The sequence below is a fragment of the Corythoichthys intestinalis genome, chromosome 21 (genome assembly GCF_030265065.1).
Source record: "Corythoichthys intestinalis isolate RoL2023-P3 chromosome 21, ASM3026506v1, whole genome shotgun sequence".
In the NCBI taxonomy this organism is placed as follows: domain Eukaryota; kingdom Metazoa; phylum Chordata; class Actinopteri; order Syngnathiformes; family Syngnathidae; genus Corythoichthys; species Corythoichthys intestinalis.
In genome coordinates, this window is record NC_080415.1 from 10,537,643 (window position 1) to 10,551,638 (window position 13,996).

The following is a 13,996-nucleotide window of genomic DNA, read 5'->3' on the forward strand; positions in this document are numbered from 1 at the left end:
CTCCTTAGATGTGGACGGAAAAGAGAACTTGACGAGAGATTTCAGCGAAAGATTGTGCGGATGGTGGATGAAGAACCTCGAATAACATCTAAACAAGTTTGAGCTGTCCTGCAGTCCGAGGGTACAACAGTGTCATCTTGTACTATCTGTCAGCGTCTGAATGAAAAGGAACTCTATGGTAGGATACCCAGGAAGACACCACTTCTGACCCAGAGACATAAAAAAGCCAGGCTGGCGCTTATCAAAACTTACCCGAGAAAGCCAAAAACGCTTTGGAAGAATGTTCCCTGGTCAGATGAGACATAACTAGAGCTTTTTGGGAAAAGGCATCAACATAGAGTTTACAGGGGAAAAAAATGAGGCCTTCAAAGAAAAGAACACGGTCCCCACAGTCAAACATGGCGGAGGTTCCCTGATGTTTTGGGGTTGCTTTGCTACCTCTGGCACTGGACTGCTTGACTGTGTGCATGGCATTATGAAGTCTGATCACTACCAACAAATTTTGCAGCATAATGTAGGGCCCAGAGAAAGCTGGATCTTCCTCAGAGGTCATGGGTCTTACGGCAGGACAATGACCCAAAACACACTTCAAAAAGTACTAGAAAATGGTTTTGAGAGAAAGCACTGGAGACTTCTAAAGTGACCAGCAATGAGTCCAGACCTGAATCCCATAGAACACATGTGGAGAGATCTGAAAATGGCAGTTTGGAGAAGGCACCCTTCAAATCTCAGAGACCTGGAGCAGTTGGCCAAAGAAGAATGGTGTAAAATTCCAGCATAGCATTGTAAGAAACTCACTGATACATACCGGAAGCGGTTGTTTGCAGTTATTTTTGTCTAAAGGTTGTGCTAACAAGTATTATGCTGAGGGTGCCAATACTTTTGTCCAGCCCATTTTTGGAGTTTTGTGAAAAATGATAATGACTGAATTTGTTTTTTCCATTATCTTTTGTGTTTTTTCATTGCAAGCAAAATAAATGAAGAAATTACAAACTATTACATTTGTAATTGCAATCATTTTCTGGGAGAAATTGAGCATTATCTGACAGGGGTGCCAATACTTTTGGCCAGCAGTGTATATGTTGTTTATATTTCCTGTCTTAAGCAGCAGCCTAGTGCTGCCCATAGCTAGACAAAACAGAAAGAGCAGAAGTCTTTGTACTGTAAATAACACACAGCTATGAAAATGTACAACCATTTGAAATGAACAGATATGTATTGTGTGAATGAATGGAAATATACTAGTTTATCTACAATACTCTGAAAATTGTGCATGAAAGGGTTAAGTGGGCAATAAATTGAGTAAACACATTGACACTTCTGGATTTAAAAAAAAATAAATAAATAAAAATTAATGATCACTTAGCACCTACGTTTTTCTACTCTTGCCAATTCCACTTTATTGTTTGAGGAATATGGGCATTTTTTTTTTTTTTTTAAATAAATCCACAATATAATCAGTTTTGAAAGACTTGAATGACATCAAGAGGGCCATGAAGAATTAACAGCAAAGGACCATGAAAGGATCATTCTAAGAGCAATATAAAGTACATAAATTGGTGCTATAATTTAATGTTTGTATTACATCAAAAGAAACAAGTAGAGTTCTGGTAAAATACCTTTACTTCCTGATTGGGCATTTTGGGCAGTTCCCTACTTGTACGCCCTCTGTGAACATCTCAATGCAATGACTGACTTTTACTTTCTTTTTACTGCACATGTGATTTGTGTCTGTTGGAATGTTTTTGAATTGTGTTAATGATTGCTAGTGTAGAATTGCACTGCATCACCATTCACCACAACAAAGATAACACTTGAATGCAGTAATTGGAACCCTGATGTCTGACCGTGTCAAGAAATACTTAGAGTAATGTAATTTAATGAGTAGGGGATGCATTGGACGCCTAGCACCGTCAAAGGCAGCTGATGAGTTAACAAGGAAAATGCAAAAAATAACCTCCATAACTATCAAGAGTAGTGCAAAAAAAAATAAAATAAAATACTCCATGACACTGAACTATCGGTGACCTGTAACTGAGTATCGATACTTTTGCAATTCAATATCATATCAAGGTAGCAGTTTATAGTCCGTAAATTAGGTTCATTGGTTAATCTATACAGTGGTCCCTCTACATACGAATTTAATTCGTTCAAGGTCCAGGTTTGCAACTCGAAATGGTCATATATCGAGCTAATTTCCCTATTAAAATACATTATAATCCGATTAATTAGTTCCACAGCCCAAAAACCTATGCTAAATCCTTAATAAATACTGTAATTACAAATAGCAATTACACATAGCAAAACAAATGAACTATGAATAAAAATCTGAATAATAATCTAATAATAATAATGTAACGAATTGGATTCTAATGTGGCTGTTGTGTTTTGCATACTGTTCCTGAACGCACCGTGTGACTGACAAGAGAGTGAGACAGGTGTGGAAGAAGAGTGGGAAGGTTTTATTTTCTCTTTTCATGTTGTTAGCGTCAGCTCCGGCGGACAGTAGATGTATTGAAATATAGTTCTGAAATAAATGATTAAAAAGCTGACGAAGCTGGCAACTTCCTTACTGATGTTAAAATAATAATAATAACAATTGGATTTTTTTTTTTAATTGTTTTTATTCTCACCTTAACTTAGAGAGACTGGCGAACGGTGGTCAAAGGTGCCCGGCCATAATGTCGAGCCAGTTCACTCACACGTACACCTCATATGTTGAGACAAATGACGAGTCAAATTTATTGTCGGATGTCGAAAGAATCGTATGTCTATGCGATCGTATGTCGAGGTTCCAGTGTACTTATATATGAATGGAACTTTGTTGGTGTGTGATGGTGTGTGTGTGTGTGTGGGGGGGGGGGGGGCATTCTGTGTTTGTGTTCCTTCCTTATGAACTCTAAAACGTTTGGGAAGATATTGCATAGTTGCACTTTGTTTCATGGAGTGTTCTTCGATGGGTTTGAGCTCTGTAGGCCTCCATTTAGTGCAGAAAATTAATTCGAAACTCCCAAAATTAGCAAAGAAATACCTGATTGTGGAGGTAACAGTGCCGTCTTTTGGGCAAAAGATGCGTCTCTTTCAGTGTCGGAGTTGGTTTTCAAACGTTACGGTTTCATGTACAAATTTAATTGTGCTGCGATGATCCATTGTGGCTTTGAGCTTGCCTGGCACAGCCAGACTATACTCCCTGTATTTTTCAAACACTGTGAGAAATAGTCTGTGACCCAGCCCATTAACGGCCTCTCGAGCAAGGTACAAAATCAATCGTCCAATAAGATTTGTTTATTTGCGTGACGTGATCTTAACAAGTAACGTTACTCTTGCGCGCCCAAAAGTCGTCTCTACAACAACACAGATGGCGAACGGGAGAGCCGAGAATATGTTCCAATCCGCGGTAAAACCAGTTTTAAATTACCGAAAACACATCGAAACACGTCATTGACAACAGCCAACATGGCTCGCGCTAGCCATGTTGAATAAACATTCTCCGCTCACGCTAATTACTTGTCGCTTTAACAACGTCACGTCTGCCCATCGCTGATTGGTCCACTCCGCTGTCTGTTTGCTGTGGCTTGCTCCGCCCTCGGAATTTGATCCGCCGGACGGTCGCCAGACTCAATCGCTGGAACAGCGGTGAGTCTGATATACCAGGCAAGCTTTGAGCACTTGAACACAAGATGCTGGATGAAAAAAAAAAAAAATTCTGAATATTGCTAATGGTTTCATTTCTGCTGGATATGTATACTCTAGCGACTGTTATTTATTATGTGTTACACCCGCAATGCTTCATGGATAGATGCAGCAACCATGACTGAGAGTGGTGGTTGCAGTTGTTATGTTTTGGTGGTTTCTGTTCAATAAGGCGCTGTCTCTTGGGGTCGTGCAGTGTATGAGGCACAAGAACAGCAAGTGTGAAACATAAAACTGTCTCTCTTATTCTTCTCCAAGTAGCTTGCCACAATACTGTACATAGTGATGTAAAAGCCTTCTGCCATTGCTACAATGTAAAAAATTTCAGTGTAAAATAACGGTAAAGAGCTGGCAGCAGGGTTGCCATTTATATACTGTTATTTTATAGTCTTGGTAATGCAAAAATGCTTCACAGTAATAGTCCTTTTTCCAGAAAAACTGTTGATTGCTGTATTTATAGAAAATACAGTAAAAGTCTGTCAACAGGATTACCATTACCAGACTGTTACTTTACAGTCTTGGTAATGTAAAAATGTTTCACAGTAATAGTCCGTAATCCAGAAAAACAGTTGATTCCTGTGTTTATAAAATATACAGTAAAAGTCCGTCAGCAGGATTGCCATTACCAAAAATATTTAACAGTAGTAGTCTAATCCAGGAAAAACTATATATTCCTGTATTACCAGAATTCAAAGTAAAGAGCAGGCAACTGAGGAGCTGCAGTATGCTGCATTTTTAACGATATACTGTCTTTTAACGGTATTTGGGAAAATGACTTTACAGTCTATGAATGCATATATTTCCATCTAGTACAGAAAAAAATGCTGATGTCAGGTGCAAAACAGAGGTTTTATTTCATCGTGTTGGCAGGCAGTGAAAACGGACAGGAACTAGAGAGATGGTGCAGTCGGGTCGTGTAGGTCAGGCTGAGCAGGCTGGAGATCTGCCGCAATCGGGTCAAGCAGGACAGGTTGAGCTCAATGGAGTGCTGGCATATACTGGTCAAGCAGGACAGGCTGAGCAAGTTGATTGGGCTGGAACTCTGACGTAGTCAGGTCAGGCAGCACAGGCTGGGTCAGAAGTGGTGATCGGTCAAGGACAAATCCCAAATTACCCCTAAACAATATACTACAATTGTCCAAACATTTCCACCGGTGAGTCAAGCCATGTGCTAATGGCCGCTGCTGGCACATTTCATCTTTTAATTCTGCTGTTTACCGGCTGCCTCTCTGGTTATCTTTTGCCAACGTATCCAGCTGCACAGGACTGCAAGTGTCAATAGCCAAACCAGGCTGCCATCTTCCTTTCCTGCTTTTATAGCTCTGGGTTGCTCATGGGTTGATTGGCCAATCTCTTCCAGCTGTGCATCGTTTCCATAGTGCTTGCATGCCAGTGATTTTCCAGTTCACACCCTGGTTGTCTGCTAAATGCTTTTTTTGTTGATGTTTATAAGGGTTTGACTTTACAATACGTGAAAGATTATTGTCCATAATACTCCCATTCTTTGCATGGGTTCTTCAATATGAAGAAGTAAGAGTTTGTAAAAAGAAAGAAAAAAACTGAAGCAAAAAAAGCACCTAATTTACTCCAAATGTAAACATTGGTCTCATGTGTGATGTGGGGACAAAGTTTGTTGCAGCCAGTGACGTTTCCACAGTAATTCACCGCCATACCACTAGATTGGTGTGGCTTTGTTTTTGTGTGGTTTTGGGGGACTCTTGTCAAATTCCTTTATTTTCCACCAGTCATTGACAGCAATGGCAATGGAGATGAAACGTGCATTTGCAGCTGCAGCTGATTAATATTAAACAACAAATGTTGTCAATACAAATGTTGAAGTGTAGGCGACAATGAAGTCGTTTGCGAATGTTTGAAAATGGTGTTGTTGTGCTGAATCGGAGACAATGTTCTGAGCGGACCAATCACAGTCCTTCGACATTCACGTCAAGCGCGTTGACGTGATGTGTAGTCAGGACTTTTTGGAGGTGCCAGTCAGGCTATGGCATAGGGTCATAATCGGATCTGCGTTAATGGCGTAGGTCCGCCGTCACCGCTACACAGAAGCATAAATCAGCCTTCAGGGTGATGGAATACTTCAATTTTTGAAGAAGGGCCAGTTTAGATCAGAGTGGGGATACAACAAGAAACATATAATATATGAGTAGAATAGAATGGAGGCGACGTCAAACAATATAATAATATAGCCTACAGGTCAACAAAACATCCAGTCTGATGTTTGCATCGATGTGATTGTGTTGTAGTCTGAGGCTCAACTCCCATACATCATCCGCTACAGCTAACGCTAATGCATTTAGCTAACATCAACATTTAAAACTACTAACAATCAAAACATAAACATAATAAATGTATTAAATAAATAATAATATAAATAGATAAATAATTTAAAATAAATTTTATCGTATTGTAACTCCACTGTTGGATACATGGATTTTGCCTTTTTAACCGCGCACTGGCAAACGCCTTTTATTTATTTCCCCAAAAAATTCACTCAGCTGCATCTTTTGCAAAACAATAGAAAACTCCCCTCTACTGGCACTCCAGATGAATTAACATCAATATTATATATCGCTATCCAGCAATCCTCAGAACTTTAGTTTGATATACTATAATTTAGGTAATATGAGTAAGACTTAATTAACTCACCGATTATAAATTGGTACACATAATCCCAATATAAGTTAAAGAACAAGCATTGAGGAGCAGCAAATGTCATCTAAAGTCATCCTCTGAAGAGTCTCCAACATCCAAATTATGACTAATTATGTCCTCCAGGATTTGATGGCAAATTATTTGCGGTGTCTAGTTATTTCAATTTAAATTGGCAAAAAACGTAGTCTATATTGTCACAATGTAAAAGATGTGAGATTTCTGACCATGCTCCAAATTTCCAGTCAAAACTCAGTTTCCAAAAAATTTGGTAGTGTCATGTAATTGAAACATTAACATACCGTTTACAGCATTTGTCTTGTTGCTTTAATGCTGGTAACCCACAATGCATTGCTAACTACAGTAATAAACTGTTTAACACAAAAACGGGATTTTAGTGTTCAAAATTGGCCGTATATTTACAGCAATTTTTTACAGTGTACATTGCAGCGGCATCTCCAAAGAAAGTATGTTTGATCGGCCATTCGGTTGTATTGCGTTCACGTTACACAAACCCAAGAAATGCCGAGCCATACTGCTACTATACAAAATCATGGGGAAGCCCTTATTTCGAGGTTTCTTATGTGTTTATTTAACAAACCTTGGCCCCAAAAACCCAGCACAAATAATATGCCTGGCAACTCTGGGCCATACTGCTAGTCCATATATCTGTGAAGTTGGCCCCCCATCAGATGCAAATTGATATAAAAATGTCAATCGTTTGGGCTACGCTTGTGCTGTAAAAAGTTTTTTGTGTGCTATCGTTTTTGAGATATTTACAATTCTTTTATCAGTCCATCTGAGGTCAACCAGCTCCCCATTTTGATTAAAAAATGGCTTAAACTGATGTCAATCGTTTATGCTTTGTTCATGTTAATTTATGCTGTAAAAATGTACGTTTGTGCTGCTATCGTTTTATAGATATTACGATAATAATTTCGACTGATGATGTCAATTGCAGCTTTTCCGTATCCAACTCCCGCGGCTGACGAAGCGTACCAACTCTCTTAATGTGTCCCTACAACTAGCGCAAACGTAGCACAAACAAATGGCACCTCTTCGGGTCCATTTTGCAGTAAAAGGGGGCTGTGAGTCCTGAAGATGGACCCGAAGGATGCCATTTCTTTGTGCTACATTTGCGCTAGTTGTTGGGACACACCTCTGTAATTGAGAAAGCTGGTACACTCCCCCAATGGAGGGGCTGCAATTAACGTCATCACTCGAAATACTCAAATGGGGGGCTGGTTGAGCTCAGATTGACCTATAAAAGAATTGTAAATATCTAAAAAAAAAAAAAACGACAGCAGCACAAACTAAACCTTTTACAGCACAAACATAACACAAAAGATTGACATCATTTTTATATAAATTTGCGTCTGATGGGGGGGCAACTTCACGGTTGTCTATCCCATATATAAGGTGCTCTGAATCATTAACCGCAGGGTTCAAAGCGTAGGAAAAAAGTAGCGGTTTATAGTCGAAAAATGACGTTTATTGGTTTATTTTCATCTAATTTTTAAGAAACAGCCTTTTTGCTGTAGTGACATGCTTTGCAATGTATGTGTCAAGGTGCAAGGTGTGTCATTTACACTCGAAAAAAATAAATCAGGCAGGTTGTAAAGTTTACTAAAAGACAGTGTGCATTTTCAGCAAGAAACCATCATGTTTCCAAGGTGAGCACGATTAAATCATGCAGTCTCTACATAAACATGAACAGTAAATGAGGAGCTTGATTAGATATTGTTGATGCAACATAATGGTAATGTGTCTTTCCAACTAATTGCAATAGTCTCGTGATTTCTCGCGAGATTTAAAAGTAGGATTGCCAACTCCCTGAAAAAGTAAGGGACACCTCATTGGTACCGTCACCATTGAATTATTATTTTGTATGTGAAAAGAGATTTTTTATTAGATGAGACTTTGAAAGGCAAAGGTCAAGCTAGTATAATTCCTCAACTTTATTTATATTTCTTTCTTTCGTAATCGTATTATCCACATTTTTTCGGCGCACTGGAGACTCCAAACCGTTTGACCGACCGGCACCGTTTAAATATCAAAATGACCGGAATTCCATTCATTTTTAATGGCAAACATTTTCCCTTCATTTTCAATGACAGGAAAACATAGGTGGTTGTGATTTTTTACCACTTACCATTACAGCCCATTGACATTGAAGTGGATCCTAAGTAAGTCAATACCACTGACAGCTATGTACGTCCATGCCATTGACTATCATGAATATCACTACTATTGATGCCAATGTACTGGATTCCATTGAGGCATAAATAAATTGATGCCATTGACGGCCATTTACGTTAAAATTAGGGCTGTGAAACGATTAAAATTTTTATTTGAGTTAATCACAGCTTGGAAATTAATTCATCGTAATTAATCGCAATTCAAACCATCTCTAAAATATGCCAAATTTCTCTGTAAATTATTGTTGGAATGGAAAGATAAGACAATACGGATATATACATCCAACATACTGTACATAAGTACTGTATTTGTTTATTATAACAATAAAGCCACAAGATGGCATTAACACTATTAACATTCTTTCTGTGTAAGGGATCCACGGATAGATTGTTAAAGGATAAATGTGAGTTTGTATATTGTGACTAAATATTTCCATGTAGTGTATTTGTTGAGCTTTCAGTAAAAGATAATGCTGTGACAAAACTGTTCTGCCCAAATGCATGATGGGAAGTGGGTAACCATGACTGTGTGTAGCGGCTGCAAATACTATATCGTCTCAGTCTTCCCCACATTGCTCGCTTCAATAGTTAGTATTGTTGTGGAAGACACATCAAAGCTTTAGATTAAAATAAAAGAAAGGTCCAAATGAATGCCTGCATCCACTCCACTCACTTGTCACTGCCTCTTAACTCTATGTATGTGTAGAACGGTGCCATTGTAGTCTGTTTGCAGCAATGCATGAGTGGGTCGTTCTGTGAATGCGTTAAATATTTTAACGTGATTAATTTAAAAAATTAATTACCGCCCGTCAACACAATAACTTTGACAGCCGTAGTTGTGCCTTATGTTGGTTCAACATGTGTGCTTTATGTTAAAAGAACACTTAATACTGAAGGAAAGCAATTTAATCAGGTGCAAATTATGTATTTATTTAATGTCGGTTCAACATGTATTTTGGGGTGAACATGAGTGCCTTATGTTGGCTCAACAAGAGAAGAGTGCGTTATGTTCACGCAACATAAGTGCCTAATGTTGGCGAGACATGTATGCTTTATGTTAAAAGGACACAATTGCTAAATGCTGAAGGAAAGCAATATTATCAGGTGAAAATTCTTTCCATAATTTTTTTATGTCAGTTCAACACCCCATTTTTTTGAGTGTAGGGCATGGCATATTTCCAGCACGGAAAATCAAGATTGTAGATCATCTATTTTCATCTAATTTCCTGCTCTTCAAGTTATTACAATTTGGGGCATGGCATGCATCATAAAAGAAGATGATCTATTTTCATTTCATTTCTGGGAGACACGCCTCATACCAAGAGATTTTGTGTCATTTAAGGAATTGCTTGCATTCTGATCTACAAATTTTAAGTACCAATTTCAAGTGGTTATGTAACACGTTGGGTAACGATTTTTTTTTTTTTTTTTTGCCTTTTGTTGCTGTTGCATACCTAGCGTTTTGTGAAGTCATTTAAGGCTTTGCGTGTTTATTACCATAAAGACAACATTAAATGCTCTAAGCCCGTGTATTGTACTGGGTAGGAAAGAGGCTGGGAGGATAAATGTAGAGTGGGTGTGTGCTGTGAAAAAGTATTTGCTCCCATCTTTTCTGTACAACACCCCTACCTAAATATCTAAGATCATCAAGCAAATGTGAAATGAGGTGTGAAACGTGGACTTTTAAAATATTTTGCGTCGGTTTGCATCAATCACAGAGTAGCTTAGGCTCAGACAATTTTCGTTTTTGCCTCTAAACTAGCAGGGATTCTCCGCTTTCCTAGTCTTTTGTTGCCTCTGCCCCATTCAAAGTAAGAATATTTTTCTTTGTTTACATGTTACACAAATCCAAACTTCATAGGATTTGGAGATTTACATTGATTTAAGGTCTACAGTGGTATGAAAAAGTATCTGAACCTTTTGGAATTTCTCACATTTCTGCATAAAATCCGAATCAAATGTGATCTGATCGTTGTCAAAATCACACAGATGTAACAACAGTGTCTGCTTTAACTAAAACCAACCAAACATTTATAGGTTTTCGTGTTTTAATGAGGATAGTATGCAAACATAGACAAAAAGGGGAAAAATAAGTGAACCCTCTGTCTAAGGAGATTTAAAGAGCAATTGAAACCAATTTTTACCAAACAATTTAAGTCAGGTGTGTGCCCAATCGCTGATGAGTGATTTAAAGCTGCCCTGCCCACTATTGCCCTGCCCACTATGAAACACACACCTGATAAGGCCTTGATGAGAAGTATTGTCTCATGTGCATCATGGCTCGGTCAAAAGAACTGTCCAAAGACCTGCGATCAAGGATTGTTGATTTGTACTTCTCTGACTGGGCATCCGCCCTGCGCTCCGTCGCGGGTCGCTGGCTGGGCGCCGGTGTATCAGTGGGGTGTTGCCTGCACCGGCGGGGGGCCCTGCCCTGCCTTGGGCTTAGTGGGCCGCTGGGGTTCCCGTGGCGTGCCGTGCCGGTTGGGGGGCTGCGGCTGTGGCTCATGGCCCGGGTGGGCGGGCGGGGGTGGGGATAGACGTGGGGTTGGTGGTGCGTCCCCTCCTGCCATCCCTGAAGGCCGGTTGATGGGTGCGCTTGTGGCCCGGGGGACCACCCTGGATCCCGGGGGGGGGGGGGCGATGGCTCCTTTGCTGGGCTGCGGGAGGAGGGATGAGCTGCGCTTGAGCCCCCGACCCCCCGCCCACCCTCCCTCCCCGGGCTGGCTGGGTGGGGGCCGTGGCCCTGGGTCGGCTCCCGCGCGGCTTCTCCGCCCGTCTGCGTGGCTGTCGCGCGTCCGGTGGGGCTCGCGTGCTCCGGGTTGGGGGTCTGGGTGCCGGGATTGGTGATGGGGCGGCGTAGGGTTGATCGCCAACGGGCTTACATTCATAAGAGATTCACATGATTACTGGGTTCTAGATCACAGAACTGATTTGTGTAGACTCTACCTCTTTCAATCACTTAGCTTATAGACACCCCCACTCCTGTCCCCCTCTTTCACTGGCCAATAGGCCCCCACATGGTGTAAACCGGAAATACATCTCGCTGACGATGGCACCAGCATATTAATAATTAGTCTAGATGTTCTATGTATTTCTTGTTGTTGTTTGTGTATGTGTTTCTTTTCTTTCTTCTCTTGTGTTGCTTTTCTTCTGTCCCCCCATAATCCCTTCCTGTTCGCTGCTTTGTCATAATAAAAAGGTATTTTGAATGATCACAATGGGAATATATCAGTTTCTTAATGTGAAACATTAAAACTGTTCAGACAACCCGGGCACTTAGACTTCCATTCTCTGTGTCAAACAGCTGAACAGGACAGGTTTAAAAAAAAAAAAAAAAAAAAAAAAAAAAAAAGGATTGTTGATTTGTATGTAGCTGGGAAAGGATGCAAAACCATCTCTAAAAGTCTGAAAGTTCATCAATTGACATTCAGAGAAGTTGTCCACAAATGGAGACAGTTTGACACTCATGCTTCTCTCCCTAGGAGTGGCCGTCCACCAAAGATGATGTCAAGAGTTCAATGCAGAATACTCAAAGGGGTAAAAAAGAACCCTAGAGTGTCTGCTAAAGACTTATAGAAATCACTGGCACAGACACAACACACAACAACTATATGTAAAACTATGGCCAAGAATAGTGTTCATGGGAGGGTCCACGAAGGAAGCCACTGCTGTCTAAAAAAACATTGTTGCCCTTTAAAGTTCGCAAAAAGGCAATTGGACACCCCACAGAAGTTTTGGCAAAATATTTTGTCGACTGATGAAACCAAAGTTGAATTGTTTGGGAGTAACACACAAAGTCACATGTGGAGGAAAAATGGAACAGCTAGTTTTGTTGAGAAGCATGGTCCAAGATTAGTCATGATCGATGTTTCAGACTGATCTGCAGCTACAGGAAGCGTCTGGTTGAAGTTATTGCTGCCGGGGTGGGGGGGCAGAAATTATTAAATGTGATGGTTTACTTAATTATTTTCCCCCCTTCTGTCATTGTTTGCATACTATCCTCATTAAAATACGAAAACCTATAAATGTTTGTGTGGTTTTAGTTAAGCAGACACTGTTTTTTTCATCTGTGTGATTTTGACAAAGATCGGATCATATTTACTGGTGATTTTATGCAGAAATGTGAGAAATTCCAAAAGGTCCAGATACTTTTTCATACCACTGTATACCCATTCAGTTATAGCAACACTAGGTAACTTTTCAATCATTATAAAATATTTTACTAACATTTGTGATTATATGTCGACTGACAGCTAGCTGAATGACAACTCTTTTGTTTCTTGAGGAGGTCTGTATGGCTTTCACTGTACTAATGAACTTTGAGGAGGGTGAACCCTGCCACACAAAAAAACTACAAAAAAACTACCGACTGCTTTACGGCATATGTCACTTTCCTCTTTCCCTATTCGTTTTAAAGATGGAAGTCGATGCGAATGCTTTCGCGCAAATTCTGCATAAATTGCATAGGAAAAAAGAGAAAACATTTTGTCCGAGGAGACGAAAAAAAGGGCCTGTGGGGAATATAATACAAAAGCAAACATTTCTCATTGTCAACATCGTCATATGCTATTGTTTAGCAACTACTGGATTCATTTCCTCATTACTGTTCATCTTAACACTGCCGCTGGGAACAGAAATGTGTTTAACCCATCTGCAGGTGCCGGGGAGATCAAGATTTTACGACGCTATGTGCAGGTCCTCATGAGAAATGCAGTCTTCCTTAAGGCAAAACACTACCACTTTTGTCCACCTGCGTCGCTAAAATCGACCAAAATGGAAAAGTTACCTTGTGATGCTTTACATTTACATTTACTCCGTTACATTTACTTCAGTAACTTTTTGAGAGAAATGTACTTCTTAGTGTAGTGTTGTCACTTCATACTTTTTGCTCCTTACTTGAGTAGATTTGTGAAGAAGAATCAATACTCTTATTCTGCTACTGCTACTTTGGGCAATGCTAAAGTTTACATGTTTCCTCTTTATTGTACATATTAGATTTTACTTCATTTTTGCCAGAGATGCCCTCAGTGGCTCTACCAGTTTAAACAGAAACATCGCAACAATAATTATATGGCTCTATTATACCAATCAGACGTAACTATACAATCACATGACCACGCACTAGTTTGCAGTCGGAGGTTTGTTTGCTCACGTGGCGTCTTTAAAGCACCGTAAAAAATAAACTATTTGATATAGAGCGCTGGCGTCAACAGTACAGTGGTTCCTCTACTTATGAACGTCTCTACATGCAGAATTTTCCGGTTACGATACACCTCATCGGGGATCTAAGACGGTTCTCTACTGTATGTGTATAAGGGTATCCCAGCGTCCTCTTCATTCACCATTCCAACAGCTTTACGTGAGTTTATATAAACTTTTATTCTTTGTTCTTTGTTTTTTCACATGATCCACAATGATCCTTGTATGTCTATTGTGCA